An 11,255-nucleotide genomic window follows, 5' to 3' on the forward strand; every position below is an offset into this window, starting at 1 on the left:
ATAGGAAGAGATGATGAAGTTATTAAAAGGTGAGACTAACACAGAAGTATGAATCGGGTACTTGTGCCTGTTACTTACTGTTTTTTAACAACAACAGAAGTCTGACTTTTCTCAATTTCTGCTATGGGAAATCCTTAGCTGACTCAGCTGCCTGTTCTATAAATTTACCCCTATGAGTCCAAATAGACTGTTTTGTGAAATAGGTCAAAATTATCCTTGTTAGGTTTTTTTTATTTCGCTTAATGCTCTCAAGTTTAGAAAATCCACTCACTCAAGTCTGTTTTCAGCAAGACTGTGTTATGTCCTCTGGCCGTCAGACACAACGCATCCTTGTCTTTCACTGTCGGGCCACAATTGTAAAAGATTCCCATAAAATGTTTTCATTCGTCTTTTTCTGAATTCACTCAAGGCCTTAGCATTAGCATTTAAAAGGAATAAATCAAACCAATTAGAGCACTTTTAATAGGAAAACCCATCTAATGGGTAAAAGGGTCTTATGTCTAAAGGACTGTGATCTCACTTGCAACAAAAGGTTTTTAAGACTTACAATAGTTCTAGTGATGGAATATTTTTAAGTCGGGGAAGGATGGGAGAGGCCTAGAATTTTATTGAATGTGAAATCTCTTTTAAGAAGCCTTTCTTTAAGTAAGTAAATAAATAATGCAGACATTTTGGGGAGAATAAGGACTGAATTCATGCAGAAATGCTTCCGGCATTACTGCCACCTCACTAAAGATACACAGCTTACACAACCAGAAGCCAACATAATTTCAGTCTAAGAACTGAACTCTTGTTCTTTTTCCATGTGCACGCACCCTTCCATATCTATTTATTATGCAGAGACTTGTTTACAGAATAATTTCAGTGTATAATTTTCCTGGAATCAAGAGTACAAGCAGAAATGGGCAGAACTATACAGAACAATTCTATTGTGTCCTGTATTTAGAGCTGGTCACAATGATGGTTAAAACCTGTTGCATAGTATCTGGTGTTCTGAAAGTGTAAAAATCACTTTGTTTTATTTCAGAAAGAGATAATACCTGGTTTTAATTTTTAAGTCTACCTAAAAATTTTGGGGGAAGTAGTGCATTAATATTTTTTGTTTAACAAGACAGCTGTATGTTTTTACTGCTTTTAGATTAGGGATGTTTACATTCTGCAGGAGCTGGTTTTTGAGACTAGTTTTGGTCCATTTTATATGGTATATGGTATATTTCTTATAGATTTTAATGTGGACAAATTAATAGGAATGATCAGTTCTGAAGCAGATGGATAATTATTCCATGGATACCAAATTGAGAAAGCTTTGTGTAGCAGTATAAGAAAGTTACCATAGAAAGTTTCCAGCTCTTTCTCATGATTTGAAACTGGTTTACTGCATTTAAACTGTTGCTTTGGTTTCAGCTGCTGGGAAGAATAACAGCTTGTGTTGAACTTCGCTTGCTAGTTTTCTTCTTGTGTTCTCCTTTGAGTTCCCCACATGTTTTTATCAAAAGTCAAACAGTATTTACTGCCACTGCAAACACGTCATTGCTTTTGTGTTCTGTTTAGGATATAAAAGCAAGTGATGGTACCTCAAACCTTTGTGTGGTTGCAGCTGTCACTCACTGACTTTGGAGATGGTATATTGTTTTATAAGTGTTGGGTCAGGCTGTAGAGTTAGAGAGTAACTTGGCTGTAGGAAAAAAAGCTCTGGGAGGCAATAATTACGGTAATTGGAAGCAGCTATATCCTTAGATATTCTTTATTATACCTGCAAATAGTAGAAATAAACTACTTGACTACTCGTTATTTTTAAAAGCCTCAGAATGAGGAGTTTGGTAAAATAAGAAGTTAACATAACAAATGCAAAACCAATTCAATTTCTTTCTTTGTCAGCACGTGTTGCTTGAGGTTTAGGGGAGTCCAAGAATGATCTGGCCAGTTTCCCACACAAACATATTTTGATTCCTTGCTCCATGATCATTTATTTAATCAAAAGTCCTCATTTCTAAAAATGAAAAATCTGGTGAAGTTTTTTGTTGGGGCTCCTTCCTCTGTGAGTGCTATGTATCTGCTTGCTGATACGAAGAACTTGTACATGAATCATAATACAGGGGCAAGAAGTCAGTTGAATTGGTCATGAAGAAGTCACAAAAGGAGTTAAATAATGTGAAAATACTTGATTATAGTTAAACTAGGTTTTGTCAAGACTGACTTCTGTGGGATATATCTTTAAATCAAATATTGTTTCCATATACTAGAGAAGATGTATTTAAGTTCTTTCATGCCAAAGAATTCCTGGAACTTTGTATAATGCAACCAGAATGATTGGACTTGTTGTTCACTACAAAGATCCGTGGCTGAATACTAGAAATTCTTTAGACCCTGAGTAGGCATTCACTGAATTAACAAAGTTCTTTTTTTATACCATTAAGAATAAAGCAGTTTTTTTTTTTCTAAATATTTTACAATAGACTTTTGAGAAAAAAAGGATGCAAAACGCTCTTCATAGCTGAGCAGAAGGGTACGCAACCCTGTTAGGGACCCTGTGGCTCATGTGATTAGAGTTCTGTTTTAATAATAAGGACTTGAATCTGATCTACTAACTATGTAGAAAGAAAATAATATCAATTAAATCAGTGGAAATGAAATCACTAATATAAGAATCAGTATTGTGAAACTAGTAGGAGAGGATCAGGCTCAGATCTTAATTCTTTTTGTCCTGATGGTTTCACTGCTGTCATTAAGGTATGAGATAAATGCTCGTCTTACCCCAAGAATGGATAGCCACTGGTAAATCTGTCCCTAATATACTCCATGTTGATTTAGTATTAAAGGAAGCAAAGACATCCGTATGAACATAAACTTGTCAGCACAAGGTCATGCTAAAGATCCATCTAGCTTGGTGCTCCATCTCAGATATTGGCCAAAATCAGGTGCCAAATGGAGAGTATCAGTGTTGGTTAAATATATACTTTTGTCTCCCTGCCTTCCCTCCATTATTTGAGGATAAAGGAATTTAAAGTGACAGTCTTAGCCATCCCTATGTTTGCAATAATGGCTACATGTCGTTTCTACGAACTTCAAGAAAACATTGTAATAATTTAACCAGGAATTTTACTTCTACCTTTTCTCTTAACTTCCCATATGTACTATTTTCTTGTTATCCTAAACAAGTCAGTTCTCAAGTCTAGGAGAGCTGAGACTACTGGAAGTATCTGTATTCAAATACTTCCCATGCTACTTTATAATTCAGAAGTGTGTATCAGCCATGGGAATAGCTAATGTGCAAACTGTCAGGTTCTCTTGCTGGCAAGCAAAATTGTTCAACAAGCCATACACTGAATGTGTCAAACCTTACAATTCCCTTAAAATTGTATTGGGTGAACTGCTTGCGGTTTTTGTTTGTTTTGATTCTGTTTCAGTTCAGTAAGTACTAGTAAAGTGCAAAGCACAGTAGAATGTTTGCAGGCAAACTGCTGTTACCCATTGTCTTCCATTTCCAGTCAAGACTTGCAGTGCTGTCTTGGTAGGTGCCCAAGTGCTTCTTCATAGCAGCTCCTCAATTTGGCCAGCATCCACTGCATTCTGAAACTGATTTATATCTGTTCCATCAGTGTTTCTGTGAGTTATTCTTTCATGCTTTTACAATAACTTATCTATTTATTGTCATAAATTCACCCTTTCAAAGAACAGTGTGTATGTATGCAGGGGTATTTTGAGGGACTTGGTACCACACAGTATTGGAAATCACTTATTCCATGTTTTGTGCATGAATTTTTCTTGTGCCTTGGGAGGAACTGGACTATTTGGCTGTTCTAACATTATACTCGGTGCAGAGATGGTCTCCTTTTTTGCCTCCCCAGCAAAGTTTTCATAATGCAAATTTGGGTTTGGCTTCTCTAGCTAATGCCATTTTAAAAAGATCACCTAAGGATCTGCTCTAATGTTGACTGAGAAATTCTACTGGAAAACACTCTTGGTGGAATTCCTCTGCCTGGCTTGCTAAACTAGCTGTGAGTCACCTGTAACCACCTCCTACCTGGCCTTCTGGCAAATAGGCATTTTGGTGGGAATGGAGATTGAACTTTGGAATATTTTTGCTAGACTTTGAAAAATATTTAAATACCTAACAACCCTTCTGTAAAGTCTTCTGTAAAGTGACTAGTGATAGCATTCATTGATAAATCTTTTAGAAATACTTATAAAACAACCCTGGCTCATTGATTGGTAGTAGTTCTCTTTAGAAGGTGGTGATAAACCTATTGTTAGGCCTCCAAAACCAAAAACTTTTCAGAAGCCACCGTGTAATGATAAGGAGGCAGTGGGCTGTTTCCCCAGTATTTGATCAGGACAAGATGCTAGTCCAGATAAAAATACCAGATTCTGACTTATGAAGGTTGTATTGGTGTACTGTTTGACTATCAGATTAATGGATTCTTTTGTTTTATGAATGAGGAGATAATTTTGAGATTTATTTTAACTTTTGAGAGCTTGACTCATTGGTAACTTTCAATAGTATTTCGTTACATTCCTCATGCTTATGGCGGTTAATGGAAAAATAGCTTTTTCTTAACACTAACATTATGTTGTAATTTAGAAAAGGCTGAAAAAACAGTAGAAGGCCATTGAGGAGAGATGGTGTGGTAGGAAAGAGGGAGGGGATGGATAAGGGGAAGTATATGTATTTGTATGTAGTTACACTACTATGATGCTTGTCTATCTTTTTTAAAGCATTTTGCTGCAGCACTCATGCAAAACACATGACTGACGGATGTGGTAGAAAGGCTCTCGGTGTGAAGGCGTACGTGGAGTATAATGCTGTTCGCTCTGTAGTTATAGTTTTCCCTGTATTGAATAAAAAAGGCTATATACTCAGAGGAGCACTACCATGACAGTAAAGTTCGATGGAGTTTCCACTCAAAAAAATGGGATTTTCACCCTAACTTCAGTGGGAATAGGATAAGGTGTCCTTTAAAGTATATGGAGAGATGATAAGGTAAGGTTCCAGGAAACGGATTTTGAAGTTTTTTTGTTAAGACTTGACTTACCTCTGCCTATTTTTATCTCAAAAGCTTGTCTTGGAAATCAAGTGTATACTAGTGGTATGTATGAATAACTTATCCTTCATACTAATTCATGGTTATCTAGAAAACAATTTCGCTTGTCTGCCATGTTTTCCAATTATATCTAATAAGATTATTATTCTTTTTTTAATGATAAAAGTGGTCCTAGGGCTTAACGGATCTCAGTCTTTGAGATCCATGCACGAAAAAAAAAGAAAATAAAAAAGTAGTATTGCAGGATTATGTTGTTATTGCCTTTTGAAGTAGGCATTAGATAGCTATTATTCAGCACTGTTCTTGCCTATAAAGAGGATTTAAACCTTGAATAAAATTAAGCTGTATTTTCTTGGTAACTCCCCCCAAATCACTCTTCTAATTCTGTCCACATCAGGTTGGTAGAACAGCATTAAACTCCTAATGAAAGTCAAAACGGAAAGAGTTAACAATATGGAAATTTTTCTCATATTAGTCTGCCTGCGTAAGTTCAGATCTTCAGACTGCAGTAGACTACACTTGTTAATTCAAGAAGTACTACTTTTGAAGACAGGAACAGTGTGTTCTTGTCACAGACAGAAGCAGCTGTAACGGAGTATTCTAGGAACAGGTCACAGATGTGCTATCTTAAACTAACTCTGTATTAAGTATCTAAGTATCTACACTTTCAGCTTGTTAGCTGTTCAACTTGGTTTACATGTTCATTCTTCTCCTGAATTGGTATTGCAGCTGGTGAGAAAAAGGAAGAGGTGCGTGAAGACTTCTTTGTCCTTGATGTGCAGGAACCTAGTGAGGACAATCTCAGATTTTCTCTCTTTGTCCATGGACATAAGAGTAATTTGAGAGCAGCTCTTTGGGGTGTGGGGAAAGGTACTTTGAGAGACAGTCTGTTCCTTGGTCGTGGAAAAATGTGCAGGCTATTCATAGTAATTTAGGATGAGTATTCAGATTGTTACAGGCTTCTTTGACAGCTAAATACTCTCTTTTCCCCCCAATTTGCCTTCTCTTTTCCCCCCAATTTGCCTTCTCTTTCCCCCCCAATTTGCCTTCTCTTTCCCCCCCAATTTGCCTTCTCTTTCCCCCCCTTTGCCTTCTCTTTCCCCCCCTTTGCCTTCTCTTCCCCCCCCTTTGCCTTCTCTTCCCCCCCCTTTGCCTTCTCTTCCCCCCCCTTTGCCTTCTCTTCCCCCCCCTTTGCCTTCTCTTCCCCCCCCTTTGCCTTCTCTTCCCCCCCTTTGCCTTCTTTCCCTCCCCTTTGCCTTCTTTCCCTCCCCTTTGCCTTCTCTTCCCCCCCTTTGCCTTCTTTCCCTCCCCTTTGCCTTCTTTCCCTCCCCTTTGCCTTCTCTTCCCCCCACCCTTTGCCTTCTCTTTTTTCGTGCTCTTTTCACTCTCTCTTCACTCTTTTCTCACTCTCTCTGCTTCTTTATTTTGTTTAGTATGCTCTGCTGCCACAGTTGAGTGACTATCTCTACAAGTCCTGTGCAGCATCCTCTTCTGTGATGACTGCAGTAAAAGTGATCAAGAACTTGTATGTGAGTGTGCAGCCACAGCAGCAGAGTATGTTCTATTTAACTTTTAAACGACCTCCCCCATTTTTTTCCATTTGAATTGCTTTGAAGTAATGTGCATGCTATACAAGTATTTCTTATTATTGTTTATAAAACCTGTTTTACTCAGGATTTTATCACACTGATTCAATGTTAATATTATCTACTTTATATTGTAACTGCTTGAATACCTGAGCAGTTCATGCCAGTAAATTCGTTACATAAAGCTTAAAATAATTCTTCATCAGAGTTGGAAAACGTAACAGTTGAAAAATCTTATTAGAACCTTTTTTCTTATAGTCAGCTTCTTCATTTATAAAATGGTACGCATATATGATTCAAAGCTCATCTGTGTTACATTAATATAGCTATAAGTGTATATATGTGGGCCCACTGCAATGGCTGCAGCCTCCTTTTCTGTAATATGTAGTCTGAGTATATTTTTCTCAGCCTGTTGGCAGGATTCTGGTTCTTCTGTCTGTCTTTCATGGGAAGGTCTCAAAGAGATAATACACAGTGCTACTAGGTATCTCTTCCTTCTATTGTTAAGATTTTTTCCTTACTTCTGGAAGTTGTCTGTTACTGCTTACCTCTTCAAAAGTTTAAATTGCTAAGCACTGTTTTTGATGCTTTAACTATTCCTGCTTGATGGATTTGTGAGCAAACCTTCTCCCTTCCCTAACTGCTGTCAGTTTATCCTATAAAGAGCTAGGGAAGTTATGGAGTATCTGCCCCTCTGAGCTTGCTTTGCACTGTAGTTCCAGTTTCTTGGCCTGTTTTTAAAAGGCGAAGATAGGATTGCAGTCTTGAAGGAATACTGAGGTGTAGCTTCTTGTTGTTCAGCCAGATAATCACTGGTTGTTGGGCAGACACTGGCACTGCTCCCCTACTCCTTGGGGTCATTCCAGGTATGGTAGGAGGCAATGGGTCTACTAAGGCTGCTGGACTTTCATGTTCTTCCTGTGGGGATGACTTCAGCAGCTTGAATACACTTGCTGTCTGTTGGTGCCACTTTCAGAAGAATGCTTCAGTATCCACTTAGTTTTCCCAAGCAAGTTTCTGTTATTTGATCTTTATAGCGGGAACAGGAGTCCACTGTACCTTTGTTGTATCACACAGAATTTTTCTAATGGTCATTTGGATGTATTGTGGGATGTTTCAGGCATTTTTTTTTTTTAACAACTAGGGATGCTTTCCACCAAAAGTTCAAAACAAAAACGTTAAACTTTTGCTAAAAGGAAAGTATAGCGAAATTTCTAGTGCATATAATCCCAATCAATGAAAGCAGTCATTATAAGAGTGCTCGCAGAACAGAACATTTTCAGTGCTGAGGGTGTTACAGGCATTGCCTCAGTAGAATTAAAATACTCAATACAATACTCAAGCTTAGCTTGGCAAGAAGGTACCCAGTAATCAAATGAAAATGCTACTAACCACTTCTAGTTGCTCTGAATCCTTGAAACTGCTTCTTCAAGTGCTGTTGTTTATTTTGCTAATGGAACCAATTTCTCTGTCATGACAGCCTTGACTGCATGAGCTCTGAAGTGGACCGGGTTCAGAAAATCCTCTCCGCACATGCTATCTAACCATGGCGCTGTTCGAAAGCACAGCAAGTTTGCAAAAGCATTTTCTGTGCACAGGACTTTTTGCTTGTATGAGAGGGTTGTTCAGAAAGTCTTTTTTACTGTTACATAAATTTGCCTGTATGTCAGTCCAAGTTATGAAGTATTTTGTGACTGATCGTTTTCTCGTAAAGTGCTGGGCTTTTTCCATTTGTGCTGTTCTGCCAAATACAAGAAGCAAATGTTTTGAAGTGGTCTATGGAGAAAAAAATACCATAAATGTTAAAGAAGACAACTTAAAGCTGTGCAGAATTTCAGGTTGAAAATGCTCCTTTAAAAATCATTCCCTTTGTGCTGAAATATATTGTTCTGAGCTTCTGTATTACTGTCACCTTGTAAACTGACTGAAAGTCAGTTTTGTGGAAACATGCATGTTGTATGTTTAGGCCCTGTCATGTAAGCAATTGATTGAATATTACAACTTCATCCTATACAACACAGTGCAATTATTGTAATTTTATGGAGAAGTAGCTGCTGGCAAAAACCCAATAATTTGTACAACTATGTACCAAAACAACCAAAATTGCCCTTTGGTTATGAGTGGTTGTGAGCTCAGAATTCACCAGCTCTGAGGGAATCTAGCGTGTGACCCAGAATATGCCCTAAATGCTGTAATCTGTAAAAATGATTTTTGACTGTATAGTTATATGAGGTAAGTATGATTAATCTGAGTCCTTTCTGATGAGCTATGAAATGCAAACAAAGCAGAATTTACCATAGCCTGCACAGGCAGGAATTCTGAATCATTTGTAATTCTGTTTATCAGCTAGTCCTGTAACGAAATGTTAACTTGTCCATTACAAAATTGCTCACAATTACTGGTGTGTGTACAGAAGTAAAACACAATGTGTTTTATAAAAACCTAGTTATAACAAGCTAAACTCAAGTTGAAGCTGAAATTTATTCCTCTGAAGAGATACGTTTGTTGAAGGTTATGTGAAAGACAGCAGCACAATGAGAACAGTGCAAAATCCTCTCTGCAGACTCGGTGTTTGGTGGAATCCAGTCAATTTTAGTATTGAAACACTAGGGATTATCAGCAGCTCTCAATGAAGCTTTTGGACAGAGTCTCACAACATCACTGGACAGTGCAGTACTCCACAGTAATAATTTAGCTAACGCAGAAGGAAATACCTTGGCGGCTGCTAGCAGAAGGACCATGTTAGTTCAGTGCTCTGCCTGCGATAATTAATTCTGCTTTTTAGTAAATGTTCTCAGATGGAAGTTTCTCTGCTGTGGCTGGGTGATTGAAGCCACTGGCTTTGCTGTCGATTAAACGGCTGGTATATGTAATCAAGAGGAAATCTCCTGGTCCATGTTTTTCTTAATGATTTAGGTTATATATTTAGGCTCATGATGTGCTAGGTCCAGTAGATCTTCTATAAAAACTAAGTAAATAATTGATCAAAGGCTTGAGTGATAAGCAGTAAAAATCGGGTTAGAGTATTCACAGAATCACAGAATCACAGAATAGTAGGGGTTGGAAGGGACCACTGTGGGTCATCTAGTCCAACCCTCCTGCTGAAGCAGGGTCACCTACAGCAAGCTGCACAGGACCTTGTCCAGGCGGGTCTTGAATATCTCCAGAGAAGGAGACTCCACAACCTCCCTGGGCAGCCTGTTCCAGTGCTCCATCACCCTCAGAGGGAAGAAGTTCTTCCTCATGTTCAGACGGAACTTCCTGTGCCTCCGTTTGTGCCCATTGCCCCTTATTCTTTTTTAATGAATAACCAAACCAGTCATTGTGTCTTTGCTTCATATGAAAATTGATTTGTTCAGTAATCCTCATCTCTGCTTGCCAGCAGACTCCCTACATACCTGTAATAAATGCTGATCTAATTCTATAAGACGTGATAATCACTCATGCATAAGAGCATTAATTTTAAAATTAGTATCTAAATAGACAAACTAGGCAGCTTTTCATAGTCAGTGAGCTATTCAGAAACACTCATCATCCTCCAAATTGTATCAATAAAAGAATCTTAAAAAAAAAAAATTCCACTATTAGCCCACGATCAGGCTGTATCTGATCTCTGCTGGAAGAGTAATGTATCATGGTGAATCACTCTAGAACTGTCCATTTTTATTAATTTTATTTTTTGAAGTAGCTGATTTGGCTGGGGAGATGCTACAGTTCTTTCTCACTGCAAGGCTTCCTTTACCTAGGAACTTAAGTACTGATATCCGGCTTTTGCACCTGAAGGAACTGTATAATCATGCTTAGTTACATTGAGAAAAAAAACCTGTTCTAACATTAGCTATAAAATCTGTATCTACACAGAGGTACAAAATACACTAAACACACTAAATTCTGCGTTCATTTCTGTTATGGAGGAAGGGCTAAAATTTTTTTATGGAAATCCAGTTATTTTTTTCTGTTTTTCTACTGTAGTCTGTGTGTGTAAGAAGTGACAAGTCGGACATAATCCAAAACTGAGCGATAAATAAAAGTAGAAAACACAGTCAGCTCTGTTACATGAAAATCAGTATCTGATAGAAGTTAAACTCCTGTTTTACTTTTTCGATCATATTTGTCCATACATACAGAGAGAGACAGGAAGCTTTTTTGCACTACGGGCAGTTGAGTCAATTCTGAATCAAGATAATGGTCCGTCCATTGATATTTTTTGGAGTTCAGTCATAACTCAGAGCGCAAATGAATGACAATGTACAATACCTTAAGCAAAAGCTCCTCCTTATTCTCCCTGGTTGTAGATCTCTGGTCTGGTGTCCTAACAGTCCCTTTCGCTGCCACAGAGGAACTCTTCAACTCTTCCCTTGGTACAGCCAATGAAGAACAGCAGGGTTCTTCTGTTTTTCTGTGTTCTTGGTAATGCTGCTTTGAGAAGACAAAATGTCACTAACACATCCTGCAGACATATTGTGTTTAAACAAACAAGAAAGAGAAAGCGGAGAGGGGCATGATCACACTAAAGAAGATTTTATTGAAATATGGGTATAAACTAGGTTATGAAGGAGTAATGCAGAATTTTCAAAGTGACAGATGCAAAATTTTTGAAGGGACAGTGCAAAAATCACCACAGAAT

The 11,255-nt window shown here is 37.9% G+C and overlaps 1 protein-coding gene across 1 annotated transcript in view; it reads right to left on the bottom strand.

Moving 5' to 3' along the window:
- The window catches only part of CYP19A1 (cytochrome P450 family 19 subfamily A member 1), a 37,139-nt gene extending 26,232 nt beyond the window's left edge, over positions 1 to 10,907 (bottom strand). Inside the window, exon 1 of the mRNA XM_075431655.1 lies at positions 10,886 to 10,907. The gene's annotated coding sequence lies outside the window, so the exon portion shown is untranslated. The remainder of the gene's footprint in view (positions 1 to 10,885) is intronic.
- Positions 10,908 to 11,255: the final 348 nt, after the last annotated feature.

This window comes from Opisthocomus hoazin, chromosome 10 (assembly GCF_030867145.1).
Source record: "Opisthocomus hoazin isolate bOpiHoa1 chromosome 10, bOpiHoa1.hap1, whole genome shotgun sequence".
Lineage (NCBI taxonomy): Eukaryota > Metazoa > Chordata > Aves > Opisthocomiformes > Opisthocomidae > Opisthocomus > Opisthocomus hoazin.